General features: G+C 36.0%; 1 protein-coding gene across 1 annotated transcript in view; it reads right to left on the bottom strand.

Annotated features, from left to right (window-relative positions):
• LOC131434581 (protein I'm not dead yet-like) overlaps positions 1-12761 on the bottom strand; it is a 53243-nt gene extending 40482 nt beyond the window's left edge. The window contains exon 1 of the mRNA XM_058601424.1: positions 12520-12761. The gene's annotated coding sequence lies outside the window, so the exon portion shown is untranslated. The remainder of the gene's footprint in view (positions 1-12519) is intronic.
• Positions 12762-15047: the final 2286 nt, after the last annotated feature.

The following is a 15047-nucleotide window of genomic DNA, read 5'->3' as shown; positions in this document are numbered from 1 at the left end:
TTCGCTTCAGATTTTCGCGTCGCTATGATAGCATGTATTGAACAATTTACGAATTATTTTTGTGCGATATTGTTTCTTAGAATCAAAGCAAAGATATTGTTTACGATTTTATCACAATTCATTGATTGAAAGTCGAGTAATCGGCAAAATAATATGGTGGCTCAACTAATGAAACGACTATTGGTACAATAGCCCTTGCAAGGCAGACGCTAATATCCTAAAATACTCCCAGGTCTAGACTCGAACATCCAACTGTCTGGGTTGCGAGAACCACCAATCCCGAAATATAACAAATCTTAGTCTACTACTATCGGACATACGAGCGGCGGTTTTATCATTGGAAACGAAAACATTTACACGTGATCGCGTACGCACGGTAGCAGACAACGGCTCCTACGTGAATGACGGAAATTACTGTCATGTGGCCGTATAATTCCCACGACCAACTAAAAATAGACCTGTTATGTATTCCCGCTTGACATAGGTTCCCCGAAAACTGCAAGATCAAGGTGATGGCGGTGTTAATTACATTTACACAAACGAACAAAAAATCGTTCCAAATGATATCTAAGCTAATCCGGTAATGCAGCAAAAAGAAACTAGTTTCGCAATTTTGCATCAGCCACATTTTGCGGAGCACGTCAGAGTGGGTGTACGGCATATGTAGAATTTTATCTATGGAAGAGTAATGGGTTGGTTGGTTGGATGGAATATCGGCCAATCTTGAGCAATGAACGCTGCGCTGACGTAGTAAACCAGAATAATTTGTTATTTTTGCACATCCCCCAGTTTTGCGTGTTAGTAATTTGCATCATCATCATCATCCCTTTTTTTTACAAACTCCCAATACTCATCGAAGTCTTTTCCAGCATACTCATGCGGCAAAGATAATTCTAAAGTGCTAACAAGAACTGACGCAAAATCCAAGTGGTCTGAACGGTTTTATTCGTATCAAATGATTACAGCGATGTTTGTGTTTAACCAACCATCATTTTTCACTGCGTAATTACCAGTATTCGCAATAATTTTTTCCGTAGGTTTGGATAGATTTGTAAATTATCGTACATATAATGACCAAGGTCAATCAAGGATTTCCTTGCTCACCTTAATTCCAAGCTAATTATGAAGAATTTGATATTATGATGAACTCTATTGTGAGTTCCGTGTCTGCCGGTGTTCGATTGCTTTAAAGAGCTCAGTTATCAATCTGTATGGCTTAGTATTGTTCGCTAACAAAGATATATTTAAAAAAAAAACAGCTGATGCTTTAAAGTTTTCATTTCAATTGGAGGAATTAATGGAATGAAAACATGTAGAGTAACTGTTTTCTGTGTTAAGAATATAATCTTTTTGCTCATCCTGAAACAGTGTCTTACTTGAAAAAAATGTTTGTTTAATATTCATTGTTTATTGGAGTAGGAATCAAATACGATTTTTTGTAATTCATCGTAATTTTCATATAAAATGTGGCGTTCAGTTCAGTAATTAGTAGTACGGAAATCTACGCACACGCACCTTTTGTTTAAATTTGGAGCTTCAGGAATAGTAATCTCTGTTAAAAAGTAGTAGTTTTTAGTAAAAGGAAACCTCCTCAATGGGCAATTCGATCACAAAAGAAGTTCTTTTTATACAAGCTAAACTTTGAAAATGCGCACTGTAGAGGACGCTCAAATCAGAGGATTTTTTTTTTGTTTTATGAAATCTTATTGCTAAAACACTCTTTAAGTGGTTCGTAGGTTTCCTGTTTGAGAATTTTCTCTTCGCTAGGTCCAAGTGTACATCCACAATCGAGAAGGGGGCGTCTCTCGCTCAAGAACAATATTTTTTGCGGTCGCCGCTGAATAACAGTTTTCTATTCTAAATGGCTGAACTTGTCTCAAGTCGCACGTTATTTGGAGATTTATGCCTTGCCTGATCATGTTCCTAAACATGAAAAGAAACTGCACTGTGCGCGAAATGGGAAAACAACACAAAACAAATGGAAACAATTCTTTCAGCTTCCCCGAAAGGATGCTGAACGATCTACATGTGCCAAAATGCACATTTAAAGAAACCTCCAGCTCCCAATCGGATTTGGAGATTTTACAACAGCGACACCACTCTGCGTTCCTGGAAGAATGCAGAAAGATTCACAATATTTATTAGCAGAAATAAATTTGGTACCACAAAAAGAAACATTTAGGTTCAGTACAGAAAGGATTCAATCACTCCAGGAAGAACAATGAGCCCTCTGACTATAGCTCCTTACCACATTGGGTGAGAAACGATACAATATCCTTCAATTCAAGATCTTGAACACAAATTGAACCATGTATGAAGAACCAAAAACCCGAACACGTAGTTTTGTCAATGTGAAACAATTACATAGCAGGTGTTATGAAGTACCGTAAACGCATTCATATAAATCACACGAAAGATATTCAGCTCGTTTTGATCAGAATACTGCAATAATGTTTGAAAAAATGCAGTAAAAATTTTAACATTTTCAAATTCAAATCTGGTAAAATGCTTTTGTTTGAGGGCAAGCTTGAAAGCTTTGCCATCAGCCTATTTATTATCAGTAATACCAGAATGGCTGGGTACCGATAAGAAGTAAACAGTATTTGAAATGCAGAGGTCTTAGATTTGAGTTCGACATGCGATCACTAGATTCGACCGTGAATCATTTGAACTGAGTGCATTTAAAGCTGCCTGGCTATCAGAAAAAAATAAATGCGCTTACCACAAAATTATCTGTAAAATGTCGATTGTAGCGCAACACCGAATCGCGTAAATTTCTGCTTGAAACACAGTACAGTATCTACCGAGTGGATACGGCAGTCTTATTTCACGATAGTAGACACCAGCAGCAGTACAACCATCCAAAAACGCCATAACTCATCCAAACAGCGAATCGATTCAATTCCAATGGTTGAGACGACATAATCTAACTAGCAGTGGACAAAAGGACAATGGGACGCTTTCGAAATGAACGCATACAATATACAAAAACCCAAATCTTTACCTACGCGATCAAATTAAATCTGTATTGATTTCAAGTGATGCAAAGTTGTTGTGTTGAGAAAAATTAAAAATTTCGAAAATCTTTTTTACAAATGATTTTTATGCAAAAAAATCTTCGATCAGGAAACTCACTGAAGAAAAGTCCACTACTGACTGCCTGTAAACGTGATTCTCACTGAAACTTATAAAAAACTAAACAACTTGAATATCATACGCAGTAATAACAGCAACTCAGGCTATCGCTACGCCAATTCAAACGCGTCACTCAAACACTGCGCCTGCTGTGCGTTCGACATATTCAAAATGCTGCGCTCCTGTCACTTCTATAAATCCAATTAATGCTGAATAGCGTTTTGTTGGGTTTAATCGAAATAGTGCAGTGTAATTAACAAGCGCAGCCTTTTGTCGTTATTATCACTATTTGGAATATGGTAACAAATATTGTTGTTCACATTGGCTGCAATCGAAAATATCTCAGTCGCGAATTTATTCAGTAGAGACTTGATAAAAATATAATAACTTTGTGTACGCTTGTTTCATGAACGAAAATCTCGCAAGCGATTTTGTCGTGAATACGACTTACTTTACTATGGGGCGCCTTTTCAAAATTTACCCTCTGAGAGAGTGATAAGTTTTTGATCGTGAATATCTCTTGTTGTATCTAATGAATCAACATAATTCTTGCTACATGCCATTGGAAATATGATCACAATTTTATGATAAAATTTTCAGTTGTGTGACATAATCTCAAATAATTCAAAATTAAACTTTTCTGAAACGTTTGGTATAAACGAGTATCAAATAGGATAATTCAAAAGGCGCGTTTGCCTTTCTCGTATTTTGAAAGCTCATAGCTCAGTGATCTGTGAAAGGATTTATATAATCTAACTACCAATAGAATCGAAATTTTTCAACTTAAACGTGTATAGCAACAGCATTGAAGTACACTATTGAAAAACCTGTCTCATTTGACCCATGTCAACTCCAGCCAATCAGAACGCGTTCTGAGGAAGAGAACAAAATATCTGCTGCTGTACAACAAATCGTTCGAGAAAAATGTTACGAACAGTGTTTAATATCGTAGTGAGTTCCACAATTTGACCCTTCTGAATGCTAGAAACAAATCCCCACAGCATTTTTATAGTTTCTTTCAATTAATTATGCAAATCCGAAATGAAATAATCGACATTAAAATTCTATATGCGGCTATTTTTATAGCCGTTAGGACCGCCCATTAGTGAAAAAGCTACAAACGAAATCACGTAAAAAGTAACCTCTTCGCGAAAATTTAATCAGTTTGGATTCTACCGCCAATGCGAGCAGATGTATTTTGTGTCGTTTGCAAAGCTAGTTTCGCTTCCGGCAAGAGCGATTACGTCACAGCTGCTAGTCGTTTGCATTGGTAAAAAAACAACGAAAATAGGACAACGTTGGAGAGCATCACACAAAATCAGCCGTTCTAATGGCTCTAAAAGTTTTCTAAAGAACTATTAGGATGTCTTGTTCGCAATTCAAAGGTAAATATCCTCAGTTTAGTGCAAATCTAGAACAGTTTGATTAGATTTGTGCACTTTTCGCTGTGTGAAATTCACAGTAATCGAGATCAAGTGAAGCCTTCTTTGTTTTTGCGAAAAATGTGAAAAAGGGGAATGCTTGCATAGTTCATACAATTGATCAACTAATTGATATTCGGAAGTGTTAAGTTGTTTTCGTATTCACGACATCCAGTTATGTCTCACTGTTTTCTTGACTGTATTTTAATAACAATTGAGCGAAACTGTGTACGTTGTAGACGGCGCCATCATCTTCCCTGAATTACATTCGGATAGACATGTTACAGTACGAAGAGACTTTTTCCGTCAAAAGAGAAGATAGATGAAATTTTTTCTTAATATCCAAAATGGCGGCCATGTGCTTCGCATGTGACTACTTAACAAGATTCCGTCCAACATGAAATTTGACTTAACTTTACGTCTGCTCAGCGGTTTATGTTGAGCCACTAGGTGGCATAGCAGTTCAACATTAACTGTCATGCTCTGACGAGACGAAGACGAAACGTAAGATCCAGAGACTGGAATAAATTCTAAATTTTTTATAAGCAAAACTAATTGAAGGAAAAACGAATGAAGTTGTTCATTTTTATTCAGAAATTGTTCTCTTCTATCACCATTTTAAACGGCCCCATAAATCACGCACAACACTACGTAACAGTGCGGAAAATCAGAGACCAATTATTGCCAGTAAAACCAAATACAAAAATTACAATTCATGAATTCTGTATTCACGAATGACAAAACAACTGCATTGCAGACAACCTCGACGGAATTCGGCGATTCATTCAGAATGATTTTCAAGTAGATTAAATCACCGCAAATGAAGTCGAGGTTTTTCATTTTCTACATATTTATAATATTAATTCATCTCATCTATTAGCTGCAACCCATTTTTCAGCAACGAGCATAACAAACAACAAACATAGAACACGTATAGCTTCCACTTGAAATCAAACCACTTCTGTCGAACGCCGTTCCCTAGAAAACAATAATTGTTCGTAGTTATGTTCTCAGGTTCACTGATTGCGTTGATTGCCACTAAAACCTTCATTCGTTCTGGGTTATTAATAGCTTCCATCGTCCATGGGGCAACGTACCGGAGGAAAATATATCTGCTCGTCTGTCTCAAGTTGCAACATACGATTTGCAGCGTAGCATAATTGCATGATGATACCAAGCTGAACAGGGAATGCCGTCTTCACTTCACTTGGCAACAGGCAACAGAGCTTCAATACTTAACTGCTCGAACAAAAATTCAACTTCGACTCTGTGTGTGTCTGTGTGACTGCAATCAATCGTTCAAAAGCCGAAAGTGTATCGAAACAAAATTGCTTATCACTACTTACGTCACACATGACCCTGCTGATCTGTTTAAAATACGTGGATTTATCACGGAACTTTTTTTTTGTTTTTTATTAAAAAAAAACTCACATCATTCGATTCGTGTTTGTGTAAAGATAAGACAAAAAATCGACAGTTTTCATATTATTCAAGCTACGATGCAAAGCAAAAAAGCATTACGATGCAGAAAGTCTGACATTCCGAATTTATAAATGGTATCTCAGTATGGGTAGTGCTATGAATCTGACAATACTACGTAATCTTTCTGCTCGGAACGTGAACATCCTGGGGCTTGATGAAACCAATGTGTGTGCAATAAGTAACATCATAAATACATGTCATGCATTCCTTTTTCTCAGAACTTAAAGAATCCAGTTTTACAAATTAACTTCCTAATTAAGTGAGAGATTAATTCACCTTAACGCTTGTTTGGGTAGAAATTTCGGTCTCGGCTTCAGTTAATTTAGATTTAGATTTTTTTTCTCTGAAATAATATTGACTAAAGATGTTTTATTCTTACGGTCATTCGCCTCACGGGTCTGCCAATCCTCATGGTTATATGAATGGTAGAATGCCAAAATCCGATAAAAGCAACTCAGTTCGGAAAACCCGTCTAAGTATTTCTTTGTATGCAAAAACCAGATAAAACCATTGAATGCAAAAGCCGGACTTAGACTTTGGAATGCAAAAGTTTTTCAAAATCTTTTTAAGCACAAGAATCAGACAGAAACGCTTGGAATGCAAAAACCGAATAAAAACTGAGCTGGATCCTCCAAATGGTTTTATTGAGCCAAAACCGGAAACCCTTTCATTTTGCTTTTCTTATATTGAAATACTATTTTCAAACCAACTTTTAAACCGAGGCCCAGAGGGCCGAGTTCCATATACCATTCGAATCGATTTGTCGAAATCTCAAAATGTCTGTTACTCGAAAAGCCTAATTTTCCCTTAGAACATTGATTTTTATCCAGATTACATTTTCGGTTCCAGAATTACAGGGTTTCAAAATGGGGTTAAAAATTTCAAAATACGTGCATTCAATTTTCTTTGAGATGGCTGGATCGATTCTTCCAAAAACCAAGATACAAATAGAAGACATTATGATACCTACTTTAAAAAAAATGAATTTTCTTCAGGATCTCATTTCCATTCATTTCAAATTACACTGTAATATGTGCAATAAATGAAAAAAAACGTGTTTTCTAAGAGACGTCTACACCAGTTCTCATTGTATTCAAATGGTAGAACTTAGGATTCGATGGAGAATCCCTAAAATTTATTTAGATTCGACTTCCGGTTTCTGGAATAGCTGGTGGTTATTGTAATAATTACAATTTCAATAGTGTTTCATCAAAAGGAACCAAAAAAGGTTAATTTTACAAGTGACCTAATCTCTCATACGATGTAATTCATTAAAACCTAATTTGTCAAATGACGGAAAAATTCGTTTGTAATGACTTAATGTTAAATTAGCTTGAACTTTACTACTTTCGACTGTAATTTGCATTCTGCTAGCAGGTGCGACTGTATCAATTTAAATGCACCTTTTACCAGCCAAGCAGATGTGTGCTTCTGTGGCTCAGTCGATTAACAGACTTACTTTGCAATTAAATAAAACTCGGTTCAAGTCGTGGCGGTCGCTATCAGTAGGGGAAAGTGTGTTATAAAGCGTCCTTGCTGGCAAAAACGCCCCCTTCCTTTTTTAAGTATTCAAGACATTTCTACACAAAAGTTTTATCACTAACACTATCTTTTCCTAAGATTTTTCTGCTATGCAAGTTTGGCAGTTGTCGTTTGCAGAAAAATATGAAAAAACTGAAAATATCATTAGGCAGCTTCAAGGATGGCTTTTATCGTATCAAAGAATGCTCACTCGCAACTCTTCCACGATTAAATCGGTGCCATCAAAGAGAATCGGAAATCATCGCAACAACAAAAAAACCGGCATGGTACATTTAACATAGAATAGACACTAGTGCGAAAGCGAATTTCTCTCGGTGAACCGTCTGAGAATCAACGGCTAGCACGCTGCTGTGGGGATTCTCTCTGAAGCAACAAACGATCGCTTATTCTCGTTTCTCGATTCGATTCTGTATGGGTAGTGGATAATTGCGATAGAATCATTTTACTATTGCCGCTTATTCTAACTATGTGCTTATAACCTTTGTATAATTTGTGTCTATGAAAATGTATGTGAATGCTCCACACAAGGGGTTTTAAATACTGCAACCTAGTATGAGAATCCTCAAGTCGAATCATCGATTCGATTTTCTGCGATAATTGTCAACTTGCGATTCTCTCTTGGTAAATTCCACACAGCGGCGATCATTAACAGACTGAAATTTTTTTTTAAGGGCCATGAAATACGCAGAGTATGAAGTGGAGCGAAGAAATGTAGAAAAATTCTCTCGAGGTTCATTCTGAGAGACTCGAATTCTTGTAGCATCTTCTACCGGATTGAAAATGTTGCATACAATATAGATAAAAATCGAGCAGCTACTGTCAAATTTTCAGCAATCACCAACACTGAGCAGCTTTTCGATGTAAGGTTTTGCTTCAACTAAACAAGCATTTTAACCGTGTAAAACGTCACTTTTGGCAGTGCTAATTTCGCTATTCTAGAGAAACAAAGCCATTTCTTTGATATACGAATTATCTCTAACAGTCACTTAACGGACATTATGCCCCACCTTCGATTCGACAGTATGCTTCGAGTTGAAATGTTGTTTTAAAGATTTATAATGGTTATTAAAACAAAATTTAGCGTTGAGAGGATCAAAAATGTTGGTTTCCAATTGTAATTTATTGATTATGCAATTGATTTCTGATGCAAGGAATATCTTCTTTATCTGCTTTTCTTCTATACCGACATTTCAAGGGGCATATTGCATCATTGTTGTGGGGCATATTATACGGTTGCTGGGGCATTATGCTTATGGCAAGCGAATACACTGACAATGTGGTCGTTTTGGATAATGTGTTTGTCTCAATCAATTCTCATTACTTCTACCGAAATTATTGAAAATTTTGTTCCTCAGACGTATTGCAATGAAATACATACATTCTCGAAGAAAATATATCAGCACATTTAGAAATATCTCGATGTTTTCTCATGGGGGGCATATTATAACATTTTACTCTATTCATTTTTTTTTATTTAAAATAATTTTATGTCATGAAATTTTAGACACAATATTAAATGCTCTTCCACGTAAATTTGCGTGAACTCCGATGGTCCATTTATGTGCATCTAATAAGATGTAAAATCACAGGGTTTCTACGAAGTGTGAAAAATTTATTAATAAAAATTTTCTTAATTTAAAGCACTCGTTAATAGATTACCATATAGATTAAATCTAATTATACCGATTCCCGTTTTCGGCTTCAGAAGATCCAAAACACTAATTTCGATTTATCTGAGAGTGCAGCATGGATTTCCACTAAAACGTGAAAACTCTTTGTTACTAAAGAGTATTCCAATCAGTAGGTTTGGTTTATTGATGGTCAATCGAAGTGACTTTGGTAATATCGGTTTTCAGTTTACGTTTCCGGAAGTAGTGGTCAAATATTCCAAACCGAAGCTCACCTTGATTTTTCAGCGATGGACTAACCGATTTTCATAAAACTAGACTCGAGTAAAAGGTCGTGACTTTGGTAGGTAGATATTAAATTTTAACAGGATCCAGCTTCCAATTTCGGTATTAGACGATTATGAGTATCAAAAATCACAAAGCGTCGTTTAAAATAACTAAACGAAGAACTTTAAAATTATTTAAAACTGTGCTTAAAACTATTGAATCTTGAGGAAATTATTATTTTAACGTTTTGATTGTACACTGTTCGAAAAAATCTTGTGATTTTACATCTTATAAGATGTAAAATTGTGTGATCTGAAAATTACATGGCTTGAAATCGAATAAAATAAAACGACTTGAAACAAGCAGAGCACAACACTCGTCGGTTAATCATCTGAACCACAGAAGGCCGATGAAAAAAAACGTAAATTGATCAAATTTGTTCCAATACACAGGTCTTGTTAAATGATGTTCATAGTAACTTACTTCGGTTATACCCATTCCAGTTCTGGAAATAGTGGGAAATTTTCTAGTATGTAACTACCGATTTAGTACCGATTTCTCAAATCAACGATTATGAGAAAGGTAGCATTAGACTACTAGCTGGATTACAACAGATTTTCTATTTATACAGGGTGATTTTTTAAGAGCTTGAGAACTTTTTTAAACAATAAAACGCATAAAATTTGCAAAATCTCATCGGTTCTTTATTTTAAACGTTAGATTGGTACATGACATTTACTTTTTGAAGATAATTTCATTTAAATGTTGACCGCGGCTGCGTCTTAGGTGGTCCATTCGGAAAGTCCGCTTTTTTATCGACAAATTTTGTTCAGCGATGAGGCTCATTTCTGGTTGAATGGCTACGTAAATAAGCAAAATTGCCGCATTTGGAGTGAAGAGCAACCAGAAGCCGTTCAAGAACTGCCCATGCATCCCGAAAAATGCACTGTTTGGTGTGGTTTGTACGCTGGTGGAATCATTGGACCGTATTTTTTCAAAGATGCTGTTGGACGCAACGTTACAGTGAATGGCGATCGCTATCGTTCGATGCTAACAAACTTTTTGTTGCCAAAAATGGAAGAACTGAACTTGGTTGACATGTGGTTTCAACAAGATGGCGCTACATGCCACACAGCTCGCGATTCTATGGCCATTTTGAGGGAAAACTTCGGAGAACAATTCATCTCAAGAAATGGACCGGTAAGTTGGCCACCAAGATCATGCGATTTGACGCCTTTAGACTATTTTTTGTGGGGCTACGTCAAGTCTAAAGTCTACAGAAATAAGCCAGTAACTATTCCAGCTTTGGAAGACAACATTTCCGAAGAAATTCGGGCTATTCCGGCCGAAATGCTCGAAAAAGTTGCCCAAAATTGGACTTTCCGAATGGACCACCTAAGACGCAGCCGCGGTCAACATTTAAATGAAATTATCTTCAAAAAGTAAATGTCATGTACCAATCTAACGTTTAAAATAAAGAACCGATGAGATTTTGCAAATTTTATGCGTTTTATTGTTTAAAAAAGTTCTCAAGCTCTTAAAAAATCACCCTGTATTACACTGAGGTCTCTTTTTACGCGGGGATACGTACCGCTTAAAAAAACCGCGCCAAAAAAACCGCTAAACTTCGGAAATCCGCGTGAAAAAAACCTCCAAAATAAAGAAAAAAAAATTTTGATGCCAAATATCTTAGAAATGCATGAAACGTCCAGATCTGGTGTAATCTCAAACAAATTTTGTTTGTGGAAATCGACTTTGGGATAGAAAAATTTTGAGACTTCCAAAATCGAATTTTTTTTATGCCGAAAAAAAACCGCGTAAAAAGAGACCCCACTGTACATCGACATTTTTAACAGATACGATACAATTTTTGTTGCAAACTAGTTTGTTACTTGGGTTACTGATTAACTGATTAACCAATAACTTAAAAGTTCTATCGATGAGATTTTTCGAAATTCGTTATATATCTAAGCAATGAATCACTGTATTAGAAGATTTTGAACATCTTCTGATAAACAAACAGGGTTCAGTGTAAACCCGCTCAGGACATATTGAATATCATCTACATCAACAATTAGAGTTATCAATAAAGTAGTGTTTATATAAAAAAAAACAACTGTTGTTTTATTTATTCTGAATATGTAAACTATCAGTAATATGTTTTTCCTTCACTAAAGGGTTTTAAACGACATGCATTGGAAGTTGTTTACCAATATTGTGGTGATAATTGAAAAAAATATTTACAAATATGTTCGTTAGTCATCCATTCATGAACCCTCACGCTAAAACTTATCACGAAAAATGATCTCATTCTAGAAAAACTATAACAAAAAATATTGGCGAAAAAGATAAATATAATTGCATGACTGCTTGGTTAACTTTTTTCCAAGGATGGCATGTACAGAACAAACTACACCGCGTACGGTAGATCTGGACATCTTTGTTGTAGGTTGTATCCTAGTTTTAAAAATCACTTTGTCATTGGTGCCACATGTGATTGGCGCTAATATCTATAGTCTGTCTAACGCCTGGCAACGTTAGACAGACTATAGATATTTGCGCCAATCACATGTCGCTTTGAATAGAATACTAAATTACGTAAGTCAGAATTTTCGACAATAGATTTCAATCCGAATAGTATAAGCCTCCTATCATTGCCGGTACGGATCTAGCAAAGTCATTAGGTCATACCGAAAGCTTTCTCTGCCTGCCCCTTTACCCAAATTTCGATACTAACTGATATTATTCGAGGTTTTATTTTTAGGTTTTCACTCAGTTTTACTGTCTCACCATTCACCAAACACCAAGGTTAAGTAAACTTCACTGCTATATTCCATATTCAGAACCTAGACCCAATATCACTAGTGTAAATATTTAACTTCAAAATCGTCACCCAAAACAAAGCTAACGTTGTCTATAGCTGGAAAATGCGGGGCTATGCCATGCACACATTTGCGATCGCCTCTGCGATCGATTCAAACATCCCACGAACCAAAAATAATCGACTGAATTTATCGTCTAATAATAAGATGAATAACACTCACAACTATCATGAAACAATTCACGGCAGTCCCACTCGTCTCGAAAGGTTCACCAGTCAATGAAATTTCACACACTTTTTGTTTGCCTTCTTTCACCACTTTCCTCGAAAAGCGCTGAAGGAAGCACACCGCCGTCCACCACGATAATCGTGCTAACACTGAAACATATGAAAATTTAAATTTGAACCCGACTTGCCGCTTGTCTTCGCCGGCCGCATGAAACACTCTAAGCGAACGGAGTCGCTCAGAACTGGGACTGCATGTCTGGTGCGCCGGCGGAATGCTCAGCGCAGCACGAAAGTAACTTACATACAGAACACGAGTCGCATAGTGTGTTGCTGGTATGAAATTATGGTCATCATAGAAGTTGTCCAGAATATTCATTTTATTCACGTGATGTATGTACTTTTGCATTGCATTACAACTAAAATGGGTCCACTGCTGACCACTCCAATGAATTTGTATTAACAATATTAAATGTAGGTATCCTCTTATATCAGATAATTCTAAACCCTATTTGAACAGCAATTTAACAGTTTATAAACTAATATTCAAACCAGCCACGCTTTCTGCGGCAACCATTTGGTCAAATTGTTGTTCAACTATAGGAAGGAAACGCTTCAAAGAATTCAGAATAAAATTCCGAAAATGAAATCTTGATGCGTCCGTGGTTGAGTAAAAATTAGGTATGCAGACTCACGAACCACTTGTTACTCAACACAGAACTTGAGTCTTAACAATTTAAATTAAAATCATATTACAATAAAAATACAAAAAAAAATCTGTAGCTATGGAACCTAAACTTGGATTTGGATAGTATCTAATGTAGTAACTTTCTATTTTGATTAAAGATAAACAACCTGAGTCGCATAACATAGTTTTTGAACCCTAAAAGTATCCGTCATAAGAGTACGAGAGAGAAACGTATTGGGTAAAAAGAATGGAAATGCTAAGCTTCATAATATTAACAATACCTAGATGGGCGGGTTCTTATCTTCATATATTGGAATTAATCTACATTACAACAGCTTTCATTGCGACTGACTCATATATTTTATCTTATAGTCATATAAAATGCCAATGGAAGAATATTCCTCAACACTCAAAATGTTTATTACTATAAACCAAAATTCCCTAGAGCCTCCATTTGCAAACCGAATTTGATTTATTTAGGTCAAATTCACAAAAGTACGGGTGTGTAATGTCAGAGACATAACTAGATGTCGTGAATACGAATAAACCGGACACGATTTCTTTATACTTTCGAATTCGAATTGAAAGTTGTGCGATTGTGTGAATTTCGAAACTTTCCCCCTTTTCACAACGAGAATTTTAAACGATTTTTGACGTCGATTATCTCATTTCGGATTCGCACATTTCATTGAAAGAAACTATCAAGGTGCTCTACAGGATTCATTTCTGCCTTTTAGAAGGACTAAATTGTAGAATTCTCTACGATATTTAGCACAGTTCGGAACATTTATCTCGAACGATTTTTGCACAGCGAAAAGTGCACGAAGCAAATCAAATTATTTTGGATTTTCACTAAACTGATAATTTCTACCTTCGATTTGCAAAGAAGTGATCATAATAGTTCTTTAGATAACATTTAGAGCCATTAGAACGGCTGATTTTATATAATGTTATCCACTTTTCGTTTCTTGTTTTCTTTCTCTCCAATGCAAACGACCAGCAGCTGATGCTTCAGTCAATTCTGCCATATGGCTAATTTTGAAAAGGCGCCCCATAGTAAAGTATGTCGTATTCACGACAAAAAAGCTACCAATAACTCACTTTCGGGACCTTCATTGCAAGAACTGCAACAATGTGCAAACAGTATCGGAATTAAACAGTGAACAAAGCATAGTGTTATTGTTTAGGCATTCCGCTAAATGAAAATTTCAACTGTGAGTCGTGTGATTCTCGAACAAACCTCTATTGAAATCAAAATTCTTTTGTGAGCTTTCTGGGAACTGGTATTAGTGAAATGAAATATTAAAACAAATGACACGAGTTCATGTTTTGTTTAGAGAATTTCGATTATTATGCCACTGCCAAATTATCGAATCATTTTTTTTTTGCCATTCTCTATAGAAAAGTAATAGAATTGCAGGAAAAACCGATTACTGAACGTAACTTTGAAGACCTGTATACCATCTGATTCAGCTCTAGGAGATCGGAAAATGTATGTGTGTGTATGTGCATGAATCTTACAACGAATTTTTTTACCGCTCAATTTCTCGAAGAGGACTGAACCAATTTCAACAAACTTAGGCTCATTTAAACATTACTATTGGACTATTAATCCAGTTCGAAGATCAAATGGCTGTTACTTCTGGCTCCGGAGATATGATGATATAAGTGACGTATCCGACAAATCGTGTTGTTTTTCTATCGCTCGATTTTCTTAAAGATGCTGAACCAATTCTAACAACCTTAGGCTAGTCCATTGAACAAGTTAGAAGAATAAATGGTTGGAACTTCTGGTTCCTGAGATACGCTGGTATAAGTGACGTAACCGACAAAACGTT

The sequence above is a fragment of the Malaya genurostris genome, chromosome 3 (genome assembly GCF_030247185.1).
Source record: "Malaya genurostris strain Urasoe2022 chromosome 3, Malgen_1.1, whole genome shotgun sequence".
In the NCBI taxonomy this organism is placed as follows: Eukaryota; Metazoa; Arthropoda; class Insecta; order Diptera; family Culicidae; genus Malaya; species Malaya genurostris.
Note: the sequence above shows the minus strand (reverse complement) of the source record. Positions and strands in the feature narration are given on the sequence as shown.